Source organism: Manduca sexta, chromosome 25 (genome assembly GCF_014839805.1).
Source record: "Manduca sexta isolate Smith_Timp_Sample1 chromosome 25, JHU_Msex_v1.0, whole genome shotgun sequence".
Classification (NCBI taxonomy): Eukaryota; Metazoa; Arthropoda; class Insecta; order Lepidoptera; family Sphingidae; genus Manduca; species Manduca sexta.
The window spans coordinates 9,814,024-9,826,585 of NC_051139.1; the positions used below are offsets into that span (position 1 = coordinate 9,814,024).

The 12,562-nt window shown below is 32.6% G+C and overlaps 1 protein-coding gene across 2 annotated transcripts in view; it reads left to right on the plus strand.

Annotated features, from left to right (window-relative positions):
* Window positions 1-12,562, plus strand: part of LOC115451880 (major facilitator superfamily domain-containing protein 12) — a 62,233-nt gene that overhangs the window by 10,204 nt on the left and 39,467 nt on the right. The gene's annotated exons all lie outside the window — the stretch shown is intronic.

A 12,562-nucleotide genomic window follows, 5' to 3' on the forward strand; every position in this document is an offset into this window, starting at 1 on the left:
CAAAGGTGGCAACACTCACACACACATTCACGCCTTTAACCCGCGAAAAGGTAGGCAGAAACGCAACTAGTGCATCCACTTTCTGCCGTGCGTATTCCATCCCATGATGTGATAGGGGCAAGCCTGCCGTCTAATCCGGCACAAATTTCAAACTTCGGTTTGATATTAAATGGAAACACCAAATACCTCTTTACCCGACCTGAGGGTTGAATCCAAGAATTAGACACTACAGTCGTACCGTAATACAACTACGGGACCGAGGTAGCCAGTAGGTAATTCCGTTTAAAAATTGTCTGTGTGTCGTATATGTTATTAAGACCGTCCTCGTCAAGATATGATTAATATCTTAGTGGTTTAGTTACACCTGTTCACTAAACCATACTAAGATATTTTTTACGGCGTTTATGTATGTAGATTTCTTTATTACTTTTACAGCAAAATGATAAATCCATGGTCCGGACAGTCGAAATTTCATTATTCGCGAATTCCGTCTAGGAATAGGAAAGCGGACTTTACTACTTAACGGTCGCTTAAATTGTATCGTTCAGGTTAATTATTTCTTTGTGCGTTGTGACATTTCTATATAAAATATTTTGGCGATATCTTTGATTTATTTACTTACAAATAAATAAACGTACAAATCCAAATAAATCTTTTAAAACGAATGTGCGAGTAAATTTATTGACCGGGCGGCGAACGTCACGCAACATTTCACATGTGGTGCGACGCATCGCCCCCGGTCACAGCCGCGTAACGTCGACGCATAATAATAATTCATTTCATTGACACATTGCTACTAAAACAAACGTTTTGATAATAAAAAGCCTTCAATGTCTAGTCCACTAATAGCTGATTTTTCATCGTGAAACGGTCGGTGAGGGTCACGCTAATTATAGTCAGTAATTTACATAATCAGTGTCTCTTTGACACTCAAATTACATTATCTGGCGTAAAGAAGAAAGCAAAACAGGGGTCGCTAATGTATTGATTAATAATTTTTGTTGGTTGGGGAGAATAATTTTATAGTCACGGTTAGTTTAATGCACTAAAAACTACTTAATCTAGCACCTGTACAATCGACTTTATCTTCAGCATAAATGAGTCAACCATAGAGAGACGGAAATATACTATTGTCTCGCAGACAACCAACGGGAAGTAGCGGTTTTGCTATTGTATTTCAGTTGCCGGATGTTAAAAAGTCTTATCTCCCCTAATAGCAATTGCTTGCCTTGCAAGTCGGCTATGCGCATGCGATTTTAGTCATCATTTTCTAGTTTTCTATGGTGAATCATACCTTTTAATTTACTTCAATTATGATATTAAATCCCATTATATATATCTTAGCTATAACACTTTCATGAATCAAAATTAAATTATTGCGTTCGCACAATAATGATCATGTTCTTATTAGTTACAAATATTTTGAATGATTGTTACTTTTTAGGTAAGTGAACTAAGGAAGTTGTTCCACATCACGTATTTCTTGTATGTTTAAGCCCACATAATAAAATGCTTACCACAAACTGACCGGAGTAAAAAATCTAAGCATTGTTATTAGACACAAAGCCGTTATGTATCCATAAAAAACAAGCCTTTGTCTGGTAGACGGCATAGTCAATACTCACGAAATATACTTCTGACTAGTCCTTTATATTCTCTTAGTTCTTTATAATATCGCGACGGGTAAGTCGTAAATAACCGTTTAAAATAGATATATTCGAAACTTTTATTTGTTTTATTGTTGGTCGTTAGGGCCTTATAGGGGTGCCGAAGAGATAGATTAAATGTCCTACAGTCATTGTGTGACATTCGTTTAAGTGCGTTATTAAATTAAGTCGTTGATACGATTTTGTTTAAAAATCATGTTTTATTTTATAGAATATATAGGTAAGTAATTTTTACATGTTTGGTAATTTGTTGAATTCCTGCATAATATTTTTTTTTCTTGAATGCAATTATCGTCTATCAACGTATATGCATGATATAATAGATGGATTGTAGTATTATGTATTTCTTTTATTTATAACTATTTTATTCTGTTTTTATGAATATAGGTACAAACCGTCAAGTAGCATCTTGTTAGATAAAACATTATGATTGATGTTAAAAGGCTTACTTTACAATAATTTTTATGTTCAAAATCGTTATATAATTATTCAGTTTAAACCTAGTTTCTGATCTGTGATTCGAATCTGAAGACACGTTTAAGAAAAGTTTTACATTATCATGATAATATTACGTTCAATGATTCCAAGAACTAAATATCTTCAGAAATATCGCTTCGAAATTGAAAGGAATAATCGACGGTTTTACGAGTGTCAACCCTCATCTTGACCTAATCTTACCTCGTATCGGTATTGACGTCAAAACAATATTAATAATAGAATCATACATAAAATTGCTTATCGACCTACATGCAGATATAATATGGATGGTACGTATTAAATCGAATCACGTAGACGGCTGGGTGTTCAATTAAACAAATCTAACAAGTTGGTTTATCCGCTGGCACGAATCTTGGTGAGTGTACCTACGATTTGACCCAGTGGTCAAACTTTGAAATACTGCTCTCAGAGATATTTCTTTACTGACGTAACTTTCTTCTTGAAAGATTAATTAAATTTATTTAATTAAGTATTTTACATTTAATTGACCATACAGAAATTAATTCATAATTTTCCATTGCTTTGCAAATTAACGACGCTAAGATTAACATATTTTTTTCAAAGAAAAATGCTGTCGTATTTCTCTCAAACTTTTACCCTTTGAGTCCGTTAACAACTCCCATATAAAACTTCCAGTCTGCGATACGACAAAGAAAACCACATAAATGTGAGGATTTATATCAAATACTGCAAAGCATCCGCCAAGGAAGGATGTCATTATTTATTGGCACTTTCATGGTGTAGCGATAGCCTTTGCTTCTGACAGAAGTAAGAAAAATCCACTAGAAATAATATCGAAGGGTTTATACTTTGTAGCAGGTGTGGAATGAAATAGCAATAAATAATGTACGACTCAATCTCTACAAATATTTATTCAAGCGCGTCGTATTGTCTTTAAAACAAGACCTTTTATATTGGTACTTTTAAAGGCATACCTTAAAGCATTATCGATATATGAATAATCCATAATATCGATTGGAAAAAGCGTCAATAAGAAATGGAACCTGCAATATGATAAAAACTCAAGCAACCGTTTATGCATTTAGCGTAATGATATTGGTCAGTATTACTCGACAAGTCTTGGACGTTAACAAGTTGCGGTTTTATTGCATGAAACCGATGCGCCTTTGCATGCAAAATCATTTTTATCAATAACTTAACTCGTGTGTCGATGATTCGGCATTTATAGAGAAAGCCGTATATTTGCTTAAAATCAAACTAAATTCCATTGCTGTCTACGGTTGGTTCAGTAAACCCTGAACCGTCATTACTAAGTCAGTCTCCCCATTGTAACTTATTGAAACTTCATCCACCCTACAGCTAACATAAATTAACAGAATATTCATAATAGACATATTGAGTAATGAATTCTGTTCACGAACTCAGTTTATTCCTCAAAATACACAGTCTTAACACGTCATGTTAACTGTCGTATACAGCAAATTAATAAAATATTCTATGTTATTTGCTTTAACAGAATAGAAAGTATATTCGTATCCGTTATTTCGGTTTGTTGTTATTAAGAAATTAATTTATAATTGCTATTTATTTTATGACTAAATATAACTATAACATTTTGTAACTCTACTTTTTATTCTAGGGTTTAAAAAAAATATAAAATAGACACAAATTTATAAGTACTCCGAATTTTTTACAAGTCCATCGCAACTTGTGGTAGAGGAAAACATTTTAGCTTTGGTTTGCGGTTATTAAATGCGCTAAGTTTTCTTTTTGAAAGCGATGAATAAGCTTCCGTTTAGATACCATTCATTAAAAATACATAATTATATTTTTAAAAGTTTTTGATTCTTAGTACCGGCATTAAATAAGAACTACTCATTTATAAAATTGGTAATTATTTAATAAGTAGGTGTTCCGTTCCGCATTCGTTGTAAATAAATCCTTTTAGTAACCCACTAGGCGCAAAACACATGCATTAAACTAGCAAGGCAAGTCACATTGCGAAACACGGCCTTTCCGAAACAAATTCAGCATAAAAACGTGCAAGATTAAACCATTTGATCCGTGCAGCACGAGCAGTGATTCGACCACGAGAGCTGAACCCGCAACAACGCTTGAACAAAATAGCAGCAAATCACAAGCGTCATTCCCAATCGCTTGTCTGAGAACCTACAAAGTTTGATCAGATTTACAGCTATATCATTTTATTCAGAGATATGTGGGTATATTTCGAAAAAAATATATTGACATTTCTTAGTGATGACAATTGGAAGTATGTTTATGTGAATTATCTCATCGAATGTAATATGGCTAACACCTATATTGTTGTTTAACGTACAATATAATAAGTGACAGTATTATTTATAATTGTGTACAAACTTTCTGAGATTTTGTATTGTTCCAAAACTTTATTAGTATCCAGTATCCACTATTCTTTTGAGACGGTAAAGTTAATACCTTATTTGGTTTAGACATACGAGTACCTAAAAATCCGTATCTTTGCCTTTGTCTAGAATCTAGGTACTGTAAAACTACGTCCTAAGTGGAGTCTAGCTTCTAAAATATTCATCTGAAAGCAAGCGTAATGTAGCAACCCTCTGGAATGTTTTGAACTTCGAATGTGAGGAATTTGGTTTATATAATTTTGATTTATAACGTCTTCATTAACCTAATTTCTCGACTATAATGTTATTTGGAAAAGTATTTGCTCCCTATAAGATTATTTTATTGCTGTACCTATTCGGAACTATTATATATAGATATAACATAAATATGTGAGTAATAAATTGTTTTCTGGTAAATTTACATGTCGAGATACTATAAGTATCTATAATTTAAACTTTGTCACATATTGGTCAATAATTATATAAATTATTTATTTGAATATGATAATATTTTTTAATTACACATAGGACATTCGTAGCCCTAACTAGTACTAACTATTAGAAGATGTAAACTAGTTATATAAATTTATAAAGATACGACTTTACATGCGTGCAAAAGTTTTCTTGTACAAAGATACTGCTATATCCCGTGATAAAAAGTAGCCTATATCCTTCCATGGGTCTCAAGCTAACTCTATACCAAATTGCTTCGAAATCTGTTTGGTAGTTTTTGAAGTTATTGTATTCATACAGAAAGACGCGATGCTAAAACGTTTTTTTAATACATAACGATATAATTTACCTTTCTAAATTACGCAACTATTCATTATACTACTGAATAATTAAACTGTATTGGCTGTCTGCTCTTTAGACTAAAGAATTAATGATTATTTCAGTTCTTGCTTCATTTAAAATAATTATGATTGTTACTAAAATCATAGAGCTGTTTAATTAACATATAAAATATGAATGAACCCGAGATGAAAATAGGTGAAGTGGTAAGCAAAGATTGTTATGGCAGGATGATACCGAGATTCATTGCGTTTGCTAATAAAAACAAAAAAAAGTTAATTGCTTTGTATCTGTGTTGCATGTACAGTGGCGTTTACTCGAAGTTGGTAGCATATTCAACTCAATTTTATTGCTCGGGCGTAGTTCAAAGTATTAAACGGTTTTAAACTTACGACATTAATTATAATCGATTATATCAATTTGTTCAAAGATTTTTCCTTTACCATGTGAAATCCCCGCAACACCCACGCTTGGAACGCTGTGGGGCGCGTCTTCTTGAATGATCTATACGGAACAAAGTAATAGTATATCGTTGTGTATGTATAACCTACCCTCTTTAATATCCAGTTAGTATCATTTCCAAGAAAATTCATAACTTGATTGTCTTAAAATAACAAATGATAATATATTTATGACCGTGTAAGTGATTGCTATATTATTTATACAACAGAATTGAAGTTTCTTTTCAATGCCGAATTGACAGTTTATTTTTTATTTTTTTCCATAGTTAAGTATGTTCGTTGTAAAGTTATAAAACGTATATTATTGTCGCTCCGTTCAATATGTTCTGTCTCATCTCTGTAACGATGAGACAGAACATATTGAAGCTAGCTAGATCTGCTAGCTAGATCGATTCTGTTGGAACCTTCACGGGCAGGTAGTTGATTTTATTAGGAATAAGTTAGGAGTTATTTGGGTGAGTTAGTTACTTTTCACTCCGACTATATTTGGATCATTTAATAAAAACATAATATTCGGGTTTTTTTGTTGTCTGTATATTATATTAATGTAAACATAACTCCATTTCATGGGACAATGTACTATTTATTATCTTCTAAGCATTAATTTTTATAACTTTCTGTGTTGACTTATTCTTGCTTGATCTAAAAGGAATCATAAGAAATACACAAACCATTTATAAAGGCTTAATTAATCAAGCGATAGAAAGAAAAGAAAATGGAATTTATTTTATATATAATTTAGTTTTGATCACTATGAGGTTTCTTAAATCGAATTTCATAATTTTCTCTGTTCGAGTTCTGTTTTGTTTATACTCGTATATGACTGCAACGTAGCGATTCAACTAAGGCGGTGCTCCCAGCAAATCTGCGCTAACTGTATTTTTAGAAGCTAATCGAAATTTTAAAACATATAGAAAAAAATCGTATATCTACAATATGTTATATTAACTTTGGCTGTTAATTTTTTTTACAATGTAGATATTGTTTTATTAATTTTATAATGAAAATGTCTTCACTTTTTAATTTCCAAGAAACACTTATAGACAGATAATGTAATTAAAAACATTATGGTAGTTTAACATTTTCAAACAGACAAAAAAATATTTAATTGTATTATTTGTAAATCTTTTCAAATTCACGCCTCTAAACTTGTGCGCCGTAAATGTATGGTCAAGTTTTGGTTATGTAGTTCATATACTGTAACTGGGGATGCTTTAATATTATTTTTAATAGTAACCGCTGCAAGTCGAAAATACTTAATATAATTAGACATGTTCTCGGTTATTATTTGTACTTGAAAGAAATGCTACGAAATATTCTATATAATACGTGCTTTGTGAGCGTCATGTTAAAATTATTTTGAGCAAATTTAGTTTACGCATATACTTCTAAGAAACTAATTATATTATTATAACACGTTTTTCGTACATATAATTCACCGTCTTAATAAGTAAAAAAATATTATACTTTACTTTGGATACTTACTAAGACAGACTACGTCATAGAAAACAAATATGTATTTAATGTCAATAGTGTTTATTTTGCAATATCAAATATTTCACAAGGAGAATGTATCTGATCGCAATGATAGATCGACAGCGAGTGTAATGGCGCCTTCCTAACAGTGGGTTTTGCTACCTAGAATAGATCGTGATCTATTTTAGTTCCACGTGTTTGGTTTCGCGAAATGCGTGTGAGCACCATGTGTTACAAACTATACATTTATTTTTGAATCGCTTTTTGTATTCGTACAATAGAAATGTGAAATTCAGAGCTGTTAATAATCTAACTCATGACAGAAATATAAAGTGTAAACTTGGAACTGTTTACCCCATCGTCAGCGAAACAGAAAAGCTGACGGTCCAGATGGAATACTAACTGCTTTAAAACAAATAATACGGACTAAGGAAATTTACACAAAGGTTATATCAAAATTAATTTAATTTTCTTGACGAATTAATTAAATCTCTATAGTAAAGTAATAATGTTATGTAATAAACACATGGTTTTCTATTAATGCTATAATATTTTGACGTGTCATTAATCACGTCTCGGCGTACTGTATGGTGATTCTAAATTCATCAAACGATGAAGAAACAGTATTGATGTTAATTAATGCGGTAGTCCAGGACTTTGTGCAACTTGTTTATCGGTTGCATAATTAATTTGTGACCGTCCAGCATCCGGCCAACTCGGACAACCTTCCTGCTGACATAAAAATAACTTCGGATCCCTCCGCATAACTATGTTATAAACAGTATTATTTAACTATACAATTTTACACATTTTTTATGTTAAAAAAACGAGAATTGTTAGATACTCCAAACTCTTTAAGCCAGATAATCTAAAAGGTTTTGGAGAATATTGCAATATCAAGGATAAAAATATGTTTCTTTAACCATACGTGCACGAAGAATATTATAACAGCAGAAGATATTTTGCACTTTTGAAATATTTGTTTTACATTTTTTACACTATTATAAATATAATAATAGCATCAACAAATCGTACACGTTATTAGGACAATCAGCGAGTATCCGGTAATAAACATACGAGATACTTTTCAAGTTCACCTTACTGGGTCAAACAATTTGAGCAAATCAACTCAACTAGGCCACATTATATGATGGAGCGAGTGAGGTGTGATTAGAATAAGAGCTTTCTGTAGCTGGCCACGGACGAACGTTGGTGCGACGCGCGACAAATAGCCAACGTTTGTCAAAGTTCACGCGTCCCGTTCCTGTATTTCTACACATTTATTTTGTGGTTTTGAGCGGTGGCACTTCGTTGCCGTCATCTTTGCCAGTTCGTGGCCAAACCGTTATATTATACTAGCGTATTCACGGAGTTGTAATAATAAAGAAATTTATTTTAAATATAAGGAAGTTAGATAGCCAATAATATTTATGGTGTATTTATGTCTGTTCGGATTTAACATTATAAATTTTGATATATTAATGTGTCTTTCAAGTTATTTTATATTTAGGTCTTCAGTATTTAGTCTTCATTATATCAATATAACGAAAAAAAATAGATATTAAAGTTTAAAAAATGATGAACTGCATGAAGTAGGTTCACAAGGTTTAACAATGATCAGTTTTCCATATAACAAGTCTATTATAAAATGCATGAGGTACCACAAATTCATATACAATTCATATGCAATTCGTCGAACGCAAATAGTTTTAGTAACATGAATATTAATTAGGAGACGTGTACTTTATGGATACAAGACCCAATCAAGCAGTCGATGGGTCTTTTGTATTCCATGTCTTGTTATCATATAGAATAACTAGGAAGTACGCAAACAGACGGCGTTACGTGCCCACGCCTTTTCAAAGCACGTTATAATTGATTTAATTATTTTTCCACATATAGAAAACAAATATTCGCAACACGCAACACGTTTTACGTTAATTATATAGTTTGGCGCCCTCTGAATTAACTTTGTGTGCTGTATACCTTTTGTAAATATGAAACAAAAGTATACACGACCTATAACAAGTAAAGCTATTTTTATGTGACCTTTAATATCGTGTTAAGTAAAAATAACTTGGCCAACAGCATATAAGGTCATATATATTGTAGAGTACATTATTTTAAGACGAAAAACTCATAAAAATACAATTACAGTGAATTTAAGTTTTATAAATTACTCATTTTGACATACATACTTATCTACTTGAACATAACACTTTATAATAAAATACTTAAACAATAGATATAGAATAACAGTGTGAGTTTGGAATAAAATTAATATCAATAAAAAGTATTTTGTATTTTCACGCTCTAATGCCACTACTACTTTTATAACACAAATTCGTCGTGAAGGCAGCATCACACTTTAGTCAGAAATACCCTCACGCACGCGCCATATTCGAACCAAATTACAAAATGCTCAAAAAATCAGAAAAGTTAAATCGGGATGTTTGGTGCATATATTCGTTATGGGTGATTTTTTGATACAAAATTAGCAGAGGTAAATAAAAGTATACAGTTTCATTTATTAATGAAATATCAAAATGAACCTGTATACTTACCTATAAAAAATACTAATAAAATCTTGTGTAGGTACCTATGCTATATAAACTACAGGTGAACATCCTTGATCCTACTCCTTCCCGCGAACTAATAGGGTCAGGTTGTTGGATGTCCGTCCTAAATTGAGATGTCTCTATGACATCATTCCTCCTACATTCTGTTAGTGCGTTACGTATTCCATTACATGATTCAGCCATTTTAGCGTGTACATTAGCATTACCATCAATTTCTTAGCCCGCTATTTTTTGTTAGCGGTATTAACGAGTTAACTTTGTGATAAAAAATATGTTCATGGTGAGCAATTTGTATTATCAAAATAAAGTTGCTTTTAAAGATATTTATTGGTCAATTAGATTAACTAGGTGTGTATTATAAGCTGATATTACAAAAAACATACAAAATATCAATCACAATACGGTATAAAAAATGCGTCAACTAAGCACTTTCGAAAGTGGATTGGCACAACATTTACTCGGTCATTGTGACACAAACGCTTTACAGTTAAAATTTCAGGACGCTATGATTTGAATTGCTATCGTCGCCGGCGCGTGTTGTAATGCGAATTGTGAGTAAGGTACTGGGTCATTTGACTACAATTAATAATTTGGAATGGTCACGCGACGTATTCGTCTTCCTATTCAGGCACGTCACGTCCGGTAAACATTGGCTACAAATAGAGGTCACTATGCTATCTACTCATGCATTATAATAACCAACTTTAATGAAGCATCAGGTTAACTTTTATCGATCGTATTGCCTTTATTTACTCGACAGTTGTTAAAGCCGTTAGAACATTAAACTCTCGTTAATTCTAAATGAATAACAAATAGAGCCCAGTCCACCAGCTACATACGGCCTTTTCACAAAAAACTTGCAGTTTAAAATGATGTGGTATCGAAATAACTTGCTGATAAAGACTACAAAATGTTTCACTTAACCTTCTTATCGGCGCTTACGATTTTTTGCTACATTTTCTGTCACGATGTTGGCTCCTCGACTGCAAATGACTTAGCAATATCTACTTAGTGTCTCGAACGTACTCGTCGTTTATGATGCCATATTGTGTCGAACGAAAGTATTACTTATGCTTCAAAAAGATTTTTTGTTCATCTCGAGATTTCTTTATAGACACGCGCAAAAATGTATTAACTTATGCTAGGTACAATAGTTTGAGTTGGAAAGTCATTTCACAGTGATGTAGTAGTACTAACTCGTAGCAAATAAACAGAGTAAAAGTGACCGAAGCCAGAACACGCAGACAAAGCGCTAGCGTGGTCAAGTTTGGCAATTCGGAGGCAACGGGCCGAGTCGGCCATATCTCCACCTCGCCGCATTGCGACCAACCATTGTTGCGCTCACCCAAACACCATTATGCAAAATAAATAGCTTTTAGCGTAAGTAATGACTCTGGTAATTATAACATTACCCCGGGAAATAACGTTTAGAGAATATAGTGTTACTTGGCACAGTTCACCGCATTGCACCGCGAATTAAACAAGGTGAAATGGATTATTATAGTACTAAATGCTATTAATATTTCCTAATTTTGGGTCCGAGACGCAACGCCACAAATTGCGAGAATGTCGAGATTGCCAAGGGACACGCTGTCGGGGAAATGTGAAAAGTTACCAACTTAGGCGTTATTTGAAAACTATTTGTCGCATCTGCTTTGACGACGTGCCAAATGGAAAAATTGGAGTTACGAGATATTGATTGATGAATTGCCCTTACGACGTACTCACTGATAACTTTTTGAAACAGTATCGTTAGGCGTGATGAAAAAACATTGCGTTCATAGATTTTTGGAAGGATTTTGAATAGTGAAAACTTAATTGTTTTCGCATGTCCCACTTGTCAACCTAGGAGACATAAGAAACGCTGGGTTCACGGCAGATTGGTGTCTTTAGAAGGCTTCAATTCCATAGTTACACCATAGCCCTGTGACACAACTAAAGATTACTGTGGGGCGGATGTAGGGCCAGCGGCGGTGTGTTGTTCATCTAGGTCCTTAATTTTTCCGACTTGATTTATCTTTCTTACAATTGTAGCGATAAACACGTTTTCTTGTCGAAAATAATAAAAAAAGTTTACGTAACTGACATAAACGATGTAAGATGCTAACGTAATACATTAAAGTCACACGGTGTTCAATATTTTTTACTTCAAATCTTTATCAGCTGTGAACACTTTGCGCCTCAAAGTACGAGAGAGCTGATAAGCTAAGATTGGTTTTACGGTTATGTTGAAGTGTCAAGCGATATATTTTTTTACGAATGTACGGTAACCAGTTGTGAGCAAGTCCTCATAGTAATTTTAAAACATTAATAATAATCACGATAAACTAGAAACGAATCATTTTGAACTTCTAATGACTGCCACAGAATTGCAATCGCATTAAACACAATAAATGTAATTAAATAATAAGAATGTTTTAAATTAATAAGATATAATATAAGAATTCATATTTCATTTTGGGTAACCTTCTTTATTACTTTAGGCCGCATTTAGTCTGAAATGTGGTACTTGAAATGTAGTCAAATATAATAACACCTATATTGCCAATTCCTACATCCCCACAATTCATTTATATGATCAGGCATACTAATTAACCGAGATCAAAGCATCAAGAGATTATCATTTCGCCTTATATTTTTTAGTTTTTTTTATAAATAAAACATTAATATGTTTGTTACCTTAGAACTAAGTTATTTATAAACCGATTTGGAAAAATATTTCTTTATTTTAAATAACATGCTAT